Raw genomic sequence first — 15,699 nt, forward strand, 5'->3', positions numbered from 1 at the left:
CGGCCGCGGCCGCGCCGCAACTCACCAGCTCCGCCGACGAGCGCTACCACTGGCAGCGAGAGGAAGATGGTGGCCGCGCCGCCGCGGAGGAGGGGGCCGGCTACGCCGAGAGGGGGTACGCGCAGGACGCAGGCGTCGCTGCCACAGCCTCTGCTTCCTCACGGCCCGGGCGGCCACTGCGGACCACGCCGTCCCGTCTTCCGCGCCGCCCTCCTTATCCTCGTTGCAGCCGCCGCCGCCCAGGGCCCGAGGGTCGCTCGCCTTGTGGGGACCGTGCGGCGGCGCAAGACCCCGCAGCCATCGGCGTGCGGCGACGGCGCGGGGGCTGGAGCGGGGTCGCGTCACGTGACCGCACTGTTTACCGTTCCGGGGCCGCGCCGCGCCTGCGCGCAGCGCGCCTCCCGGGCTTCCGAGGGCGCGGCACCGCCCGGGCTAGGGCTAAGGCTACACACAGTTGCTCTTTCTCGGTTGTAGTAACCGCTAAAGCTTCCTGCTTAATGTGATATTGATGGGCAGATCTGCTCCCCCTTAGGTGCTTTTTACGAATTGAGTGTGTGTTCCAGAATGGCGGGCGAGGGTGGCGCGGACTGAGCCCCTTGCCCAGGAATCCCTGCGGGCTTTGCACCGCAGTCCCGTCGTGAATCGCCTCGCCCTCGTCGTTCCCCTGTTAGCGAGCCGGTCTGCGTTCAGGACTCAAGCTGCCTCCTCCAAGAAATGTTCCCGATCTAAGTCAGCAGTTCCCAAGTGTGGCCAGAGGATCTCCGGAGGGGCCCCCAAGCCCTTTCAGAGGGTCTCCAGTTCTCTTGCAATGGCATGTGTATAAGGCCCAATTTTCTTCATCTCCCTCAGCCGAAACAACGTGTAGCAACCGATTTAAGGCAGAAGCAGAAAGGAGAATCCAGCCATCCTCCGTGAAGCCCGACAATGCAGATACTTGCAAAAATTTAAAACAATGCCACTCTTAAATTAAATTTTGTCGGTAAATGTATTTTTCATAATAAATATTTATGGTAACAATGAATTTCGGTTTTTTTTAATGTTCTTTATTGTTCTTAGGTTTAATTTCTAAGACGGTAAATATGAATACATATCACTAACCCGTATAAACAAAAACTCTTGGATGTCCCTCAGTAATTTTTAAGAGCGAAGAGGGGTTCTGAGACCAAAAAGTTTGAAAACCACTGGTTTAGGTTATGTGCCTCCACAGCAGCTTGGGCGGACCTCTATCTCAGCCCTTAACAAGCACTGTCGGGTAATTGTGGCTAGTCATTCCCCAGACCAAGATGAGCCCCTTAAGGACCAGGAATGTTTCCTAACTGCAGGGACCATGACAGTACCCACTAAAAAATGATAGCCAGCCAGCACCTGCTGTGCTCTTCTTAAAACCTTTACTTGTTGATTTAAGCCTCAAGCCAGCAGCAGGCCACATTGTAGGATGCAGTGCCAAGTAGAATAATAGCTCACAGGCATGTGGTGAAGATCTGTTCTTTACTTTCTCCGGTCTTGTGGCATTTCAAGCACTCTCCAAACCAAATGCTCTTCCCCAAAGGAGGTTTAGATTGTCCTAATTCTGGAATCCTAGAATTCAATCCCCTGTCTTGATTCATCAATCCCTCAGAACCTTGTTTTACAATCTCTCTTTTTTAAAGTGTTTTTCTGAGAAAGGAGAATAGAAATGAATAGTCAAGGGTTTTTTTCACTTGCAATGTCTAGGATGAATTGCAAAACTAAGTCTAACTTTATCTTTACTCTTCTCCTGGACCTCAATGTGAAATTTGCAGAAGTCATTAGAAAAGAGTAAGATTATTGTCAGAAACAAAATTCCACCCTAAAGGAATTCAATACAGTAGAGCTTGAATGGAAAATCATTAAATGGAAAATCCCCTTCGAGGAGCTGGGGGAAAACTTATCTTGTTAGAGAAATTTTCATAAATTTATGAAAAAACAAAATGGAAGTAAAAAATATAGGAACCATAAGCCTGTCACATTTACAAAACAAAAATTTCTATCCTTAAAAAGCCAACCAGCTTGCCACAGAGCATGATGTTTTAACTGTTATTTTGAACGAGCCAAGGACCCAGGTTCACATTTGTCTTGCTTTTTGCATCCAGATGTAAACACAAGCTATGTCTCTTTACCCGATCCATAGAAAGGTTACTAGAAGAAAGGACCAGCATAATAATACTGGGAACAGCTCTAACTTAATGCATGACGCTGTTTCAGTTAAAAGACGTTTTGAAAAATCAGATTGTATTGGTAATATTGAAAACAAATTAACTTAGGAAAATTAAATATGGTAGAAAACAAGACAGCTAGCAATAGCGAAAACTGACAGTACATTTATAAATGACTATAAAGAAATGAAAGAATGAAAACTGACAAAATTTGGATCTTGCAAAATTGAGCCTGGCAGAAAGTGTGGCCATGGAAGACAGCTCACGATGCAGATACGAAGGTTAATTTTGGCATAAAAAGTGCTTGTCATCACTAAAACACTGATCCCTACAGTATCATCAGAGTAAAGATGGGGAAAAATTGAAAGAGTTAACTGCAATGAACAGAAAATCAGTAAAAATATTAAATGTATTTAATGGGGTTTTCTCTGGAAAATACTTTCTATACACCAGACACACTTTCAGGTTAGTTTAAGAGAGATGTAAATGTTTTTATTCCTAAACATGGGATCAAAACAGTGGGGCTAAAATATCCTGAACTCATTTTACTGAGATCATCATGGAATTTAGAGGCTTCGTCCAGAACGCTGTGCACCTCATGATTGACGGGCTTGCTCCCTTCCCACACTTTCTCTGCCTGCTTTATTCAGAAAGATGGCTCCCAGCCACTCAGGCTTTCAGCAGCAAACAATGGGTGAAGAGGAATTGCATGCCTCATCCCAGGGTGAATAATTTGCACAGCATACCAGAGTTCAGGGAGATCTAGAGAGCGTGGGTCAAACAATACTATAAAGCTTTTCCATGCACCAGGACTGCACAAGGTATAAAAGAAGCTTTGCACACTTCAGCAACTCTAAGGTACAAGGAAGGAGCAAAGAGAGACGTGAGACACCAGTTTTCTAACCAGTTGTGTCCTTAACGATCCATATGACTTACCTCTCCCAACGCCTCTACAATACTGTCCCTGCCAACCCACAGCTATTATATTTATTTGGTCCTTTTTTTAATCCATTCCATTATGTACCCCCAGCGGGTTTCAGAAATAAAAACCTTTCTTCCTGGCCTCAAGGAACTCAGAAGAGTGAGAAAGATGGGCCAGTGCACAATTACACTGCAACCTGGTAAATGCTTTGACAGCAGGTGGCACATGAGACATGTACTAGTGCTCTACCTGGCCCGGAGTGGGCAGAGGGCATTTCTGACAGAGGGGATGCCTTCCAGGGCAAGAAAGTACCAGCGAATCTGCTGTGTTTCAGGAATTGCAAATGATTCATTACCTGGTTGGACATATCGTAGCCATGAAAATAATTAAAATTCTTTTAACAAAGAAGGTGTGATAATGTCCCTCAGTGACAATGTCACCTCCCTACTTGAAATCTTTCATGGTTCTCTGAAATAAAAAGAATAAAATTCAATATGGCCATCAGGATCCTGTAGGATTGGTCCTTCTCCAGCTCCTCAGCCTCCTCTCTCCCTATTCTCTACTTTTATAATTTATGATACAGCAACATATAATTTCTTGCTGTTTCCTACATACACCCATACTGTCCCTCAACCTGAAGTCTTTGCTCCTGCTGTTACCTCTGACAAGAATGCCCTCCTCCCAACTGACCCCAAACATCCCCACAGTTCCTCCCACCACTTTATCTAGATCACTCCTTCATCCTTTTAAGATGCAGTTCGATGATAATTGTCTGAATCCATCACACTTAATGATGAAACATTAGAAGCATCCTCACTCAAGCCAGGGATGAGCAAGGCTCCTACTATGACCACTATTATTCAATATTAGCCAATACAAAAAGGCCAGAAAAGAAAGAACACATAGATACAGGAAAAGAAAAGACACAATGACAGTTATCTGCATATGATATAACTGCCTACCAAAAAGAATCAATTAAATGACTACTAGCAAAAAGGAGTTGCCTGAGTCCTAGGACAGTTATTAAAAAATCAGTAAAAAAAAAAAAAAATAGCTTTCCCATTAACAGCAAATGCCAATTATAATACAATTGGGAAAATAAATCCCAACAAAAATATATGACACTTAACCTAACGAGAAAAAAATGTGCATTTTTTTCATGTATGCAGAAAAAGAAAAACTATACTTAAAGGGAAACTTGACCCAGAGTAGCCAAAACTATCTTGAAAAAAAGAAGAAAGTGGGAAGATGAACACTTCCCAACTTTAAAACGTACTGTGAAGCAGCAGTAATCTATCTTGACATAGGATATACATATTAATCACTAGTGTAGAACTGAGAGTCCAAAAATAAACCCATGGGTAATGGTCAAGTGATTTTGAACAAAGATCTCAATATCATTCAATGGGAAAGAATAGTCTTTTCAATAAATAGTACTGGAATAACTAGATAGACATGTGCAAAAAAATGGAGTTGCACCCTTACCTCAAACCATACACAAAAAGTAACTCAAAATGGATCAAAGGCCTAAGTGAAGGGCAAAAATTATAAAACTCTTAGAAGAAATCATGATGGTAAATCTTCATGACCTCATATTTGGTAATAGTTTCCTAGATATGACACCAAAGCACAAGCAACAACAACAACAAAAATAGATAAATTGGATTTCATCAAAATTAAAAACTTCTGTGATTCAAAGGACACTATCAAGAAAGTGAAAAGACAACTCATAATGGGAGAAAATATTTGCAAATCATAAATCTTATGAGATGCTTGTATCCAAAATATATAAAGAACCCTTACAACTGAACAATAAAAAGCAAATAACCCAATTTAAAATGGACAAAGTATCTATATATGCATTTCTCAAGGAGATATAAAAATAGCCAATAAACACATGAAAAAAATGCTCAACATTAGTCTTTAGGGAACAGTAAATCAAAACCACAGTGAGGATGGACCTAGAGAATATTATGCTTAGTGAAATAAGTATACTGTATGATATCACTTATATGTGGAATCTAAAAAATAATACAAATAAATGTATGCAAAACAGAAACAGACTCACAGATATAGAAAACAAACCAATGATTACCAAAGGGAAGAGAGAAAGGGAAGGGACAAAGTAGGGATAGGGAATTAAGAGATACAAACTACTATGCATAAAATAGATGAGCAACAAGGATATATTGTACAGTGCAGGGGAATATAGCCATTATCTTGTAATAACGTTTAATGGAGTATAATCTGTAAAAATCCTGAATCACTATGCTGTACACCTGAAACTAATACAATATTGTAAATCAACTCTCCTTCAATTAAAAAAAAACAATGAGATACTACTTCATACACACTAGGATTTCTATAATCAAAAAGATAGATAATAATAATTACTGGTGAGGATGTGGAAAATCAGAACACTTGTACACTGCTGGTGGGAATGTAAAATGGTGCAGCTGCTTTGGAAAACAGTCTGCAGTTCTTAAACTTAAACATAGAGTTACCATATGACACAGTAATTCCATTCTTAGGTTTATACACAAGAGATATGAAAACATATGTCCATGCCAAACCTTGTACATGAATGTTCATAGCAGCGTTATTCATAATATCAAAAGGTGGAAACAAGGTAAATGTATGAATAAACAAAATGTGGTACATCCATACAATGGACAATGGAATATGATATGGTAATTTTAAAAAGTACCAATATGTGCTACAACATAGATGAACCTTGAAAACATTATGCTAACTGAAAGAAGCCAGTCACAAAATACAAAATGTATTTTATGAAAAGGTCAGAATAGGTAAATCTATAGAGTCAGAAAGTAGATTAATGGTTGCTTAGAACTAGGAGGGGAAGGGGTGACAGAGGGGTGATGGCTAAATGTTTAGAGTTTCATTTCAAGATGATGAAAATGTTCTAAAATTGACTGTCGTAATGGTCACACCTCTCTGTGCATCTCCTAAAAACAATTGAATTATACACTTTAAATGGGTGACATGTGTATGTAAATTTCATCTCAGTAAAACTGTTACTTTTTAAAAAGGAAACTTAAATAAATGAAAACATATACTATGTTGTAGGTAGAGAAAAACAATATAATAAAGATGCCAATTCTCCCCAAAATCACCCATGAAAGTGTTACCATTCCTTTTTTAATTTGACAAGAGAATTTTGAAGTTAATCTAGGAGAATGGAAGAGCTAATATAACTATCACAGTTAAAAAAAAATGGCATGAGACTGTCTGGGGAACAGAGAGATGGTCAATTAAAAGAATAAGGACAGGAACGGGAGACTGGGGATTTGCTACTTAATGGTTACATGTCTGAGCTTTCTATTCTATTCCATTGATCTATGATTATGGTTTTCTGCCAGCACCATATTGTTTTAATTACTATAGCTTTGTACTATAGCTTTGTAGAAGCAGGAAGCATGATATCTCCAGCTTTGTTCTTTTTTTTTTTCTCAAGGTTGCTTTGGAAATTTGGGGGTTTTTTGTGGTTTCATACAAATTTTAAGATTATTTGTTCTAGTTCTGCAAAACATGTCATGGGTATTTTGATAGAGATTGCATTAAATATGTAGATTGCTTTCAGTAATATGGACATTTTAACAATATTAATGCTTCTAATCCCAAACACAGGATATCTTTCCATTTAATATAACAATGAAAGGATTTTTATTGTGTGTCATCATCATCCTTTACTCTGTCCTTACCCACTGATGCCCCAATCAACCCACCCCAGCACCCCCCCAGGCACCAGGCATCAAAGGGAGTGGAGACTGAACATCCAGTCTCATGACACTGAACACCTCTCATGAGCCAGGCCCAGTATAGTTTTGTCCCAATGCTTCTGTAGACAGAAGCCAAGGGAGCTGTGTTCAATAAAGGAATCTGAGAGCTATGAAGGTACAAAGCTCAGCTCCATTGGTACCAGAAGACCAAGTGTGGTGCAGAAGGGTTGGAGTCATTTCATCCATTTCTGGAGCAGAACACAGATGGCTTTAGCGACTACCAGACTTCAGGGCATGTGGTGCTTTGTTGGTAACTTAAAGGGTCCACAGTTTTGGAGGCTCTGAGAGACGTGACCTTAGTCCAGCCATCACCATTGTTGCAATGCCTCCCTCTCCCCAAATACAAGAGTAGTGACCTAGTAGGTAATGAACGTAAGGAAAGTGGGGGCAAGATAATAGCAGAAGACTGAGCTCACGTGCAGATTGAGTCAAATATATTTGAACCAAAAATCTTAGCCATTGACATTTGTTATGGAATAGTGAGACTCTTGCCTCCCCAGCCTGTTCCCACTAAAGGTGGCAGGAGAGATATTTGGTTCAAATATGTTATCACTCCCTAGAGGATGAGGAGGTCAAATACCTGTACATTAAAGATGGGCTGGAGCACCCCAGCTCCAGCTTCTGCTGGGGTAGGAGGAAGTGGGCATCACTATCATGCTATAATGAAGTATTTAGACATGCACAGATTAACATTTTAGGCAAACAACAAATGGCTGAATGGTAAAGTTAATATTCAGCAAAACTGGATGCCAAACCAAATGATACCATAAAAGAATAAACTTCTATGAAACAGTCATTAATCTGAAATTTAAAAACTTTTCATTGTTATTAGGTTTATTATTAGTTCAATTTTAACAGTTCGATATTACAGTGCAGGAAAAATCATTACTCAACCACATCCACGATGTTGCTCTTATGGTCACTCTATGTGCATTTGTGAGACGACGTATCCAATGGGGGTTTTGTGATAATTTACTTTCACCTGAGATCATTAGAGGAGCTACATACGTTTATGGCCAGGTCTGTCAGAGTAGGTACTGCTGACTCTGCTGCTGCTGCTGGTGGGATTGTGCTTTCCTTCCTCTCCAGTAGTAACTGACTAAAGGAAAGATTTTGTTTTACTTCTGGGCTTGGAGATTTGGTTGATGCTTTCAATATGTGTATATTATTAAGACCATCCTATGATATAAAGCTTTGTGAGCTAACTCAAAAAGATGTTTCTGATTATTTTCAGAAGCAGTCTGAAGCTTGTTGTTCCCGTCACTACAAAGATACAATAGGCAAATCAAAAATGTGGAAAATTCTACAAGTCAAATGACAGAGTTTCTTCAACAAATTAATAACATTAAAAAAAAAACTAAAAATGGTGCAAATGAACTGGTTGGCAGGGCAGAAATTGAGACACACATGTAGAGAACAAACATATGGACACCAAGGGGGGAAAGTGGCAGGGGTGGTGGTGGTGGGTTGAATTGGGAGATTGGGATTGACATGTATACACTAATATGTATAAAATAGATAACTGATTAGGACCTGCTGTATAAAAAATAAATAAAATAAAATTCAAAAATTAATAAAAAAGAACTAAAAAGGAAGAAATATATTGATTAAAAGAAATTTTAAAAACACACAAAACAAATACAAGATGTGAATCTTCTTTGGATTCTTATTTGAACAAACTAATAATCAATTGAACAAACTAATACCTGGACAAACATCACTAAACTATAAAAACGCTTTTAAAGTAATCAGGGAAAATTGAACATAGACTAGGTATTTAAGGCATTTTAAAATTTTGGTTGTGATAATGGTATTTTTTTCTTTTTTTAACATTTTTATGTTACCTTGGAGTATAGTTGATTTACAATGTTGTGTTACTTTCAGCTGTACAGCAAAGTGATTCTGTTATACATATAACTATCCTTTTTCAGATTATTTTCCTGTATAGGTTATTACAGAATATTGAGTAGAGTTCCCTGTTCTATACAATAGGTCCATGTTGATTATTTTTTATATAGTAGTGTGTATATGTTAATTCCAAACTCCTAATTTACCCCTTCTTCCCATCTTTCCCTTTTGGTAACCATAAGTTTGATTTCAAAGTCTGTTGAATCTGTTTCTGTTTCGTAATAAGTTCATTTGTATCATTAATTTAGATTCCACATATAGGTGATATCATATGATATTTGTCTTTCTCTGTCAGAGTTACTTCACTTAGTATGATAATCCACAAATGGCATTATTTCATTCTTTTTTATGACTAATATTCCATCATATATATACGAACCATATTTTCCCTATCTATTCATCTGTTGATGGACATTTAGGTTGCTTCCACATCTTGGCTATTGTAAATAGTACTGCAGTGAACATTGGGGTTCATGTACTTTTTCAAACTATGGTTTGCTCCAGATATATGCCTAGGAATGGGATTGCTGGATCATATGGTAGTTCTATTTTTAATTAATTAATTTTTTTATTTCTTAAATTTTTGGCTGCCTTGGGTCTTAGTTACTGTGTGCAGGCTTTCTCTAGTTGCAGCAAGCAGGGACTACTCTTCGTTGTGGTGCACGGGCTTCTCCTTGCGGTGGCTTCTCTTGTTCTGGAGCACAGGCTCAAGATGCATGGGCTTCAGTAGTTGTGGCACGTGGGCTCAGTAGTTGTGGCTCGCAGGCTCCAGAGCACAGGCTCAGTAGTTGTGGCACATGGGCTTAGTTGCTCTGCGACATGTGGGATCTTCCCGGACCAAATGGACACCAAGGGGGGAAAGTGGTCCCCTGCCTTGGCAGGTGGATTCTCAACCACTGTGCCACAGGGGAAGCCCTCTATTTTTAGATTTCTAAGGAAACTCCATACCGTTCTCCATAGTGGTTGTACCAATTTATATTCCCACCAAAAGTGTAGGAGACTTCCCTTTTCTACACATCCTCTCCAGCATTTATTTTTTGTAGACTTTTTGATGATAGCCATTCTGACTGGTGTGAGGTGATACTTCATTGGAGTTTTGATTTGCATTTCTCTAATAATTAGCTATGTTAAGCTTTATTTTTTTTCTTTTTTGCAGTACGTGAACCTCTCACTGCCGTGACCTCTCCTGTTGCGGAGCACAGGCTCTGGACGCACAGGCTCAGCAGCCATGGCTCACGGGTCCAGCCACTCCGTGGCATGTGGGATCTTCCCAGACCGGGGCACAAACCCGTGTCCCCTGCATCGGCAGGCGGACTCTCAACCACTGCGCCACCAGGGAAGCCCTATGTTGAGCATTCTTTATATGCTTTTTGGCCATCTTTTTATGTCTTCTTTGGAGAAATGTCTATTTTGATCTTCTGCCAATTTTTGATTGGGTTGTTTGTTTTTTTGATATTGAGTTGCATGAGCTGTTTGTATATCTTGGAAATTAATCCCTTGTAGGTCACTTCGTTTGCAAATATTTTCTCCCATTCTGTGGGTTGTCTTTTCGTTTTGTTTATGGTTTCCGTTGCTGTGCAGAAGCTTTTAAGTTTAATTAGGTCTCATTTGTTTGTTTGTGTTTTTATTTTCATTACCCCAGGAGGTGGATCCAAAAAGATATTGCTGCAATTTATGTCAAAGGGTGTTCTGCCTATGTTTTCCTCTAAAAGTGTTAGAGTATCTGGTCTTATACTAAGAATTTTAAACCATTTTGAGTTTATTTTTGTGTATGGTGTTAGAGAATGTTCTAATTTTATTTTTTTACATATGGCCATCCAGTTTTCCCAGCACCACTTATAGAAGAGATGGTCTTTTCTCCATTGTATATTATTACCTTCTTTGTCATAGATTAATTTACCATAGGTGTGTGGGTTTATTTCTGGGCATTCCATTCTGTTCCATTGATATTTAAGTCTGTCTTTGTGCCACTACCATACTGTTTTGATTACTATAGCTTTATATTATAGTCTGAAGTCAGGGAAGCTGATTCCTCCTACCCCATTTTTCTTTCTCAAGATTGCTTTGGCTATTCAGGGTCTTTTATGTTTTCATTCAAATTTAAAGATTTTTTGTTCTAGATCTACAAAAAATGCCATTGGTAATTTGATAGGGATTGTATTGAATTAGTTAGTGTACAGAAATGCAACAGATTTCTCTGTATTAATTTTGTATCCTGCAACTTTACCAAATTCATTGATTAGCTCTAGTAGTTTTCTGGTAGCATCTTTAGGATTTTCTATGTATAGTATCATGTCATCTGCAAACAGTGATAGTTTTACTTCATATTTTCCAATTTGGATTCCTTTTATTTCTTTTTCTCCTCTGATTGCCATAACTAGGACTTCCAAAATTATGTTGAATCAAAGTGGCAAGAGTGGACATCCTTGTCTTGTTCCTGATTGTAGGGGAAATGCTTCAAGTTATCAACATTGAATATGAGGTTGGCAGTAGGCTTGTCATATACGGCCTATATTATGTTGAAGTATGTTCCCTCTATGCCCACTTTCTGGAGAGTTTTTATCATAAATTGGTGTTGAATTTTGTCAGAAGCTTTTTCTGCATCTACTGAGATGATCATAGGGTTTTTATTCTCCGATTTGTTGATGTGGTGTATCACATTGATTGATTTGTGGTTATTGAAGAATCCTTGCATCCCTGGGATATATCCCACTTGATCCTTTTGATACGGTGTATCACATTGATTGATTTGTGGTTATTGAAGAACCCTTGCATCCCTGGGATATATCCCACTTGATCCTTTTGATGTATTGTTGGATTCAGTTTGCTAGTATTTTGTTGAGGATTTTTGTGTCTGTGTTATCAGTGATATTGGCCTGTAATTTTCTTTTTTTGTGTATCTTTCTCTGGTTTTGGTATCAGGGTAATGGTGTCCTTATAGAATGAATCTGGGAGTGTGTCTTCCTCTGCAACTTTTTGGAAGAGTTTCAGAAGGATAGGCGTTAACTCTTCTCTAAATATTTGATAGAATTCACCTGTGAAGTCTTCTTGTCCTGGACTTTTGTTTGTTGGAAGTTTTTAAATCACAGTTTCAATTTCAGTACTTGTGATTGGTCTGTTCATGTTTTCTGTTTCTTCCTGGTACAGTCATGGGGGGTTATACCTTTCTAAGAATTTGTCCATTTCTTCTAGGTTGTCCATTTTATTGGCATATAGTTGCTTGTAGTAGTCTCTTATGATCCTTCGTATTTCTGTAGTGTCCATTGTAACTTCTCCTTTTTCATTCCTAATTTTATTGATTCAAGTCCTCTCCTTTTTTTCTTGATGAGTCTGGCTAAAGGTTTATCAGTTTCATTGGTCTTTGCTACTGTTTCCTTCGTCTCTGTTTCATTAATTTCTGCTCTGATCTTTATGATTTCTTTCCTTCTACTAACTTTGGGTTTTGTTTGTTCTTCTTTCTCTAGTTGCTTAGGTGCAAGGTTAGCTTGTTTATTTTATATTTTTCTTGTTTCCTGACATAAGATTGTATTGCTAGAAACTTCCCCTTAAAACTGCTTTTTTAGATCATTGTGTTTTCCTTGTCATTTGTCTCTAGGTATTTTTCTGAGTTCCTTTTGGATTTCTTCAGTGATCCATAGGTTATTTAGTAACATATTGCTTGGTCTCCATGTGTTTGTGTTTTTTACATCTTTTTTTTCTGTAATTGATTTCTAGTCTCATAGCACTGTGGTTGGAAAAGATGCTTGATATGATTTCAATTTTCTTAAATTTACTGAGGCTTGATTTGTGACCCAAAATGTGATCTATCCTAGAGAATGTTCCATACGCACTTGAGAAGAATGTGTATTCTGCTGCTTTTGGATGGAATGCTCTTTAAGTATCAATTAAGTCCATCTGGTCTAATGTGTCATTTAAAGTCTGTGTTTCTTTATTGGTTTTCTGTCTGGATGATCTGTCCATTGATGAAAGTGGAGTGTTAAAATCTCCCATTATTTCTGTGTTACTTTCGATTTCTCCTTTTATGGCTGTTAGCATTTGCCTTATATATTGAGGTGCTCATATGTTGGGTGAATATATATTTACAATGATTAAATCTTCTTCTTGGATTGATCCCCTCTTTTTGGACTGATCATTATATAGTGTCCTTCTTTGTCTCTTGTAACAGTTTTTATTTTAAAGTCTATTTTGTCTGATATGAGTGTTGCTACTCCAGCTGTCTTTTGGTTTCCATTTGCATGGACTACATTTTTCCAACCCCTCCCTTTTAGTCTATATGTGTGCCTAGATCTGAAGTGGGTCTCTTTTAGACAGCACATAGATGGGTCTTGTTTTCTTATCCATTTAGCCAGTCTATATCTTTTGGTTGGAGCATTTAATCCATTTACTTTGAAGGTAATTATAGATGTGTACGTTCTTATTGCCATTTTGTTAATTGTTTTGGATTTGTTTTTTTAAGTCTTTTTTCTTCTCTTCTCATGTGATTGATGACTCTCTTTAGTGTTGTGTTTGGATTCCTTTTTCTTTTTTGTGTGTATATTCGTTTGCACTTACCATGAGGTTTTGCTACAGCAGTCTCTCTCTCTCTCTCTCTCTCTCTCTCTCTCTCTCTCTCTATATATATATATATATATATACACACACACACACCCCACACACACACACACACACACAAGATTGCTTCAAGTTACCAGTCTCCTAATTTTAAATGCATTTCCAGTATTCTGTATTTGTACTCTTCTTTTCTCATGATTGCTAGTATTCATATCATATTTGTGTGTGGATTATTTCCTACCTATACTGTTTATTTGCTTTTACTGGTGAGCTTTCTCATTCATGATTTTCTTTTTTCTAGTTGTGGCGTTTTCTTTTCCTCCTAGATAAGTTCCTTTAGCATTTATTGTAAAGCTGATATGGTGGTGCTGAATTCTCTTAGCATTTACTTGTCTGTAAAGCTTTTGATTTCTCCACTGGATCTGAATGAGAGCCTTGCTGAGTAGAATATTCTTGGTTGTAGGTTTTTTCCTTTCATTACTTTAAATATATCATGCCACTCCTTTGTGGCCTGCAGTTTCTGCTGAAAAATCAGCTGATAACCTTATGGGGATTCCCTTGTATATTATTTGTTGCTTTTCCCTTGTTGCTTTTAATATTTTCTCTTCATCTTTAATTCTTATCATTTTGATTATAGTGTGTCATGGTGTATTCCTCTGTGGGTTAATACTGTATGGCACTCTCCACACTTCTTGGACTTGTGTAGGGAAGTTTGCAGCTATTATCTCTTCAAATATTTTTGCAGACCCTTTCTCTGTCTCTTCTCCTTCTGAGAATCCTATAATGTGAATGTTGGTGCATTTAATGTTGTCCCAAAGTCTCATTTTCTCTGTGTTTGTGGTTTCTGTTGTGCAGGTTGCAGGATAGTAGTGCTTCTTGCTTCTGGCGTCTTCCCCCTGGTGGGTGACACCCATGGTCTAACAGGTTTGTGCAGGTTTCCTGATGGGTAGAGCTGGGTCTTGTCCCTCTGGTGGGCAGGGGTGTGTCAAGGGGTGTGTTTAGAGACAGCTGTGGGCTCAAGAAGGCTTTAGGCAGCCTGTCTGCTGATGGGTGGGGCTATGTTCCTGCCCTTTTGGTTGTTTGTCCTGAGGCATCCCAGCACTGAAACCAACAGGCTGTTGGGTGGTGCCAGCTCTTGGTGTCAAAATTGTGGTCTCCAGGAGAGCTCATGCCAACGAATATTCTCCAGTACCTCTGCCCCCAGTGTTCTGGTCCCCACAGTGAGCCACAGCCACCCCCTGCCTTGCCAGGTGACCCTCCAAGACCTATAGGTAGGTCTGGCCAGGATCCTATGAAGTCACTGTTTTTTCCCTGGGTCCCAGTACACACAAGACCTTGTGTGCATCTTCCAAGAGTGGAGTTTCTGTTTCCCCCAGTCCGTGGAGTTCCTGTGATCAAGCCCTGATGGCTTTCAAAGCCAAGTGCTCTGGGGCTCTGCCTCCTGATGCCAGGCCCCCTGACGGGGGAGCCTGATGTGGGGCTCAGAACTCTCACTCCTGTGGGAGAATCTCTGCAATATAATTATTTTCCAGTTTGTGGGTCGCCCACCTGGTGGGTATGGGATTTGATTGTATCGCATATGCGCCTCTCCTACCATCCCGTTATGGCTTCTTCTTTGTCTTTGGATGTAGAATATATTTTTTGGTAGGTTCCAGCCTTTTTTGTCAGTGCTTGTTCAGTAGTTAGGGGGTTTTTTTTTGGTGTTTTTATGAGAGGAGGTGAGCTCAAGTCTTTCTACCCCATCATCTTGTCTCTCAGCTCCTCTGTTAGGCATTTTAAAAACCAATGTTTATAGTGGAAATTTAGAAGGAATCATATATCGTACATGTGAGGGGTTAAGAGCTCAAACTTGGAAACCAGGAAGCCTAAGTCCAATCCTGAATCTGGCTCTTGGTAACTATGGAACCATGAGCTGATTAAAACTAATTATGTTATTTTTAAAGAATCCTTATCTTTTAGATAAGACATATGGAAATTCATATGGGTGAACTATATCTGGAATTTAAGTTAAAAAGACTCCAGAAAATACAAATAAAATTTAAAAGTAATGAATTGAGACCAGATAATAGAATGCTGATAATTGTAGGTGCTAGGTGATGGGTACAAGAGGGTCTCTTGCATATATCTGAAAACTTTCACAGTAGAAAGTGAACTTTTAAAATTCTTGCTTTTAGTAAACACATTTATTTTAATATATTTTCATGAACTACTTCCTTTACACAAACATTCTCTTCCTTAAGCTTTAGATCTAAAAATGTGACAGTGGAACATGGATTTGGCTTTAAGGAAAGTAAAATCACCACTGAATTCCCATCTTCTTCTCAGTTTTCATTACATGCATACC

The sequence above is a fragment of the Neophocaena asiaeorientalis genome, unplaced genomic scaffold (genome assembly GCF_003031525.2).
Source record: "Neophocaena asiaeorientalis asiaeorientalis breed wild unplaced genomic scaffold, Neophocaena_asiaeorientalis_V1.1 scaffold80, whole genome shotgun sequence".
Classification (NCBI taxonomy): Eukaryota; Metazoa; Chordata; class Mammalia; order Artiodactyla; family Phocoenidae; genus Neophocaena; species Neophocaena asiaeorientalis.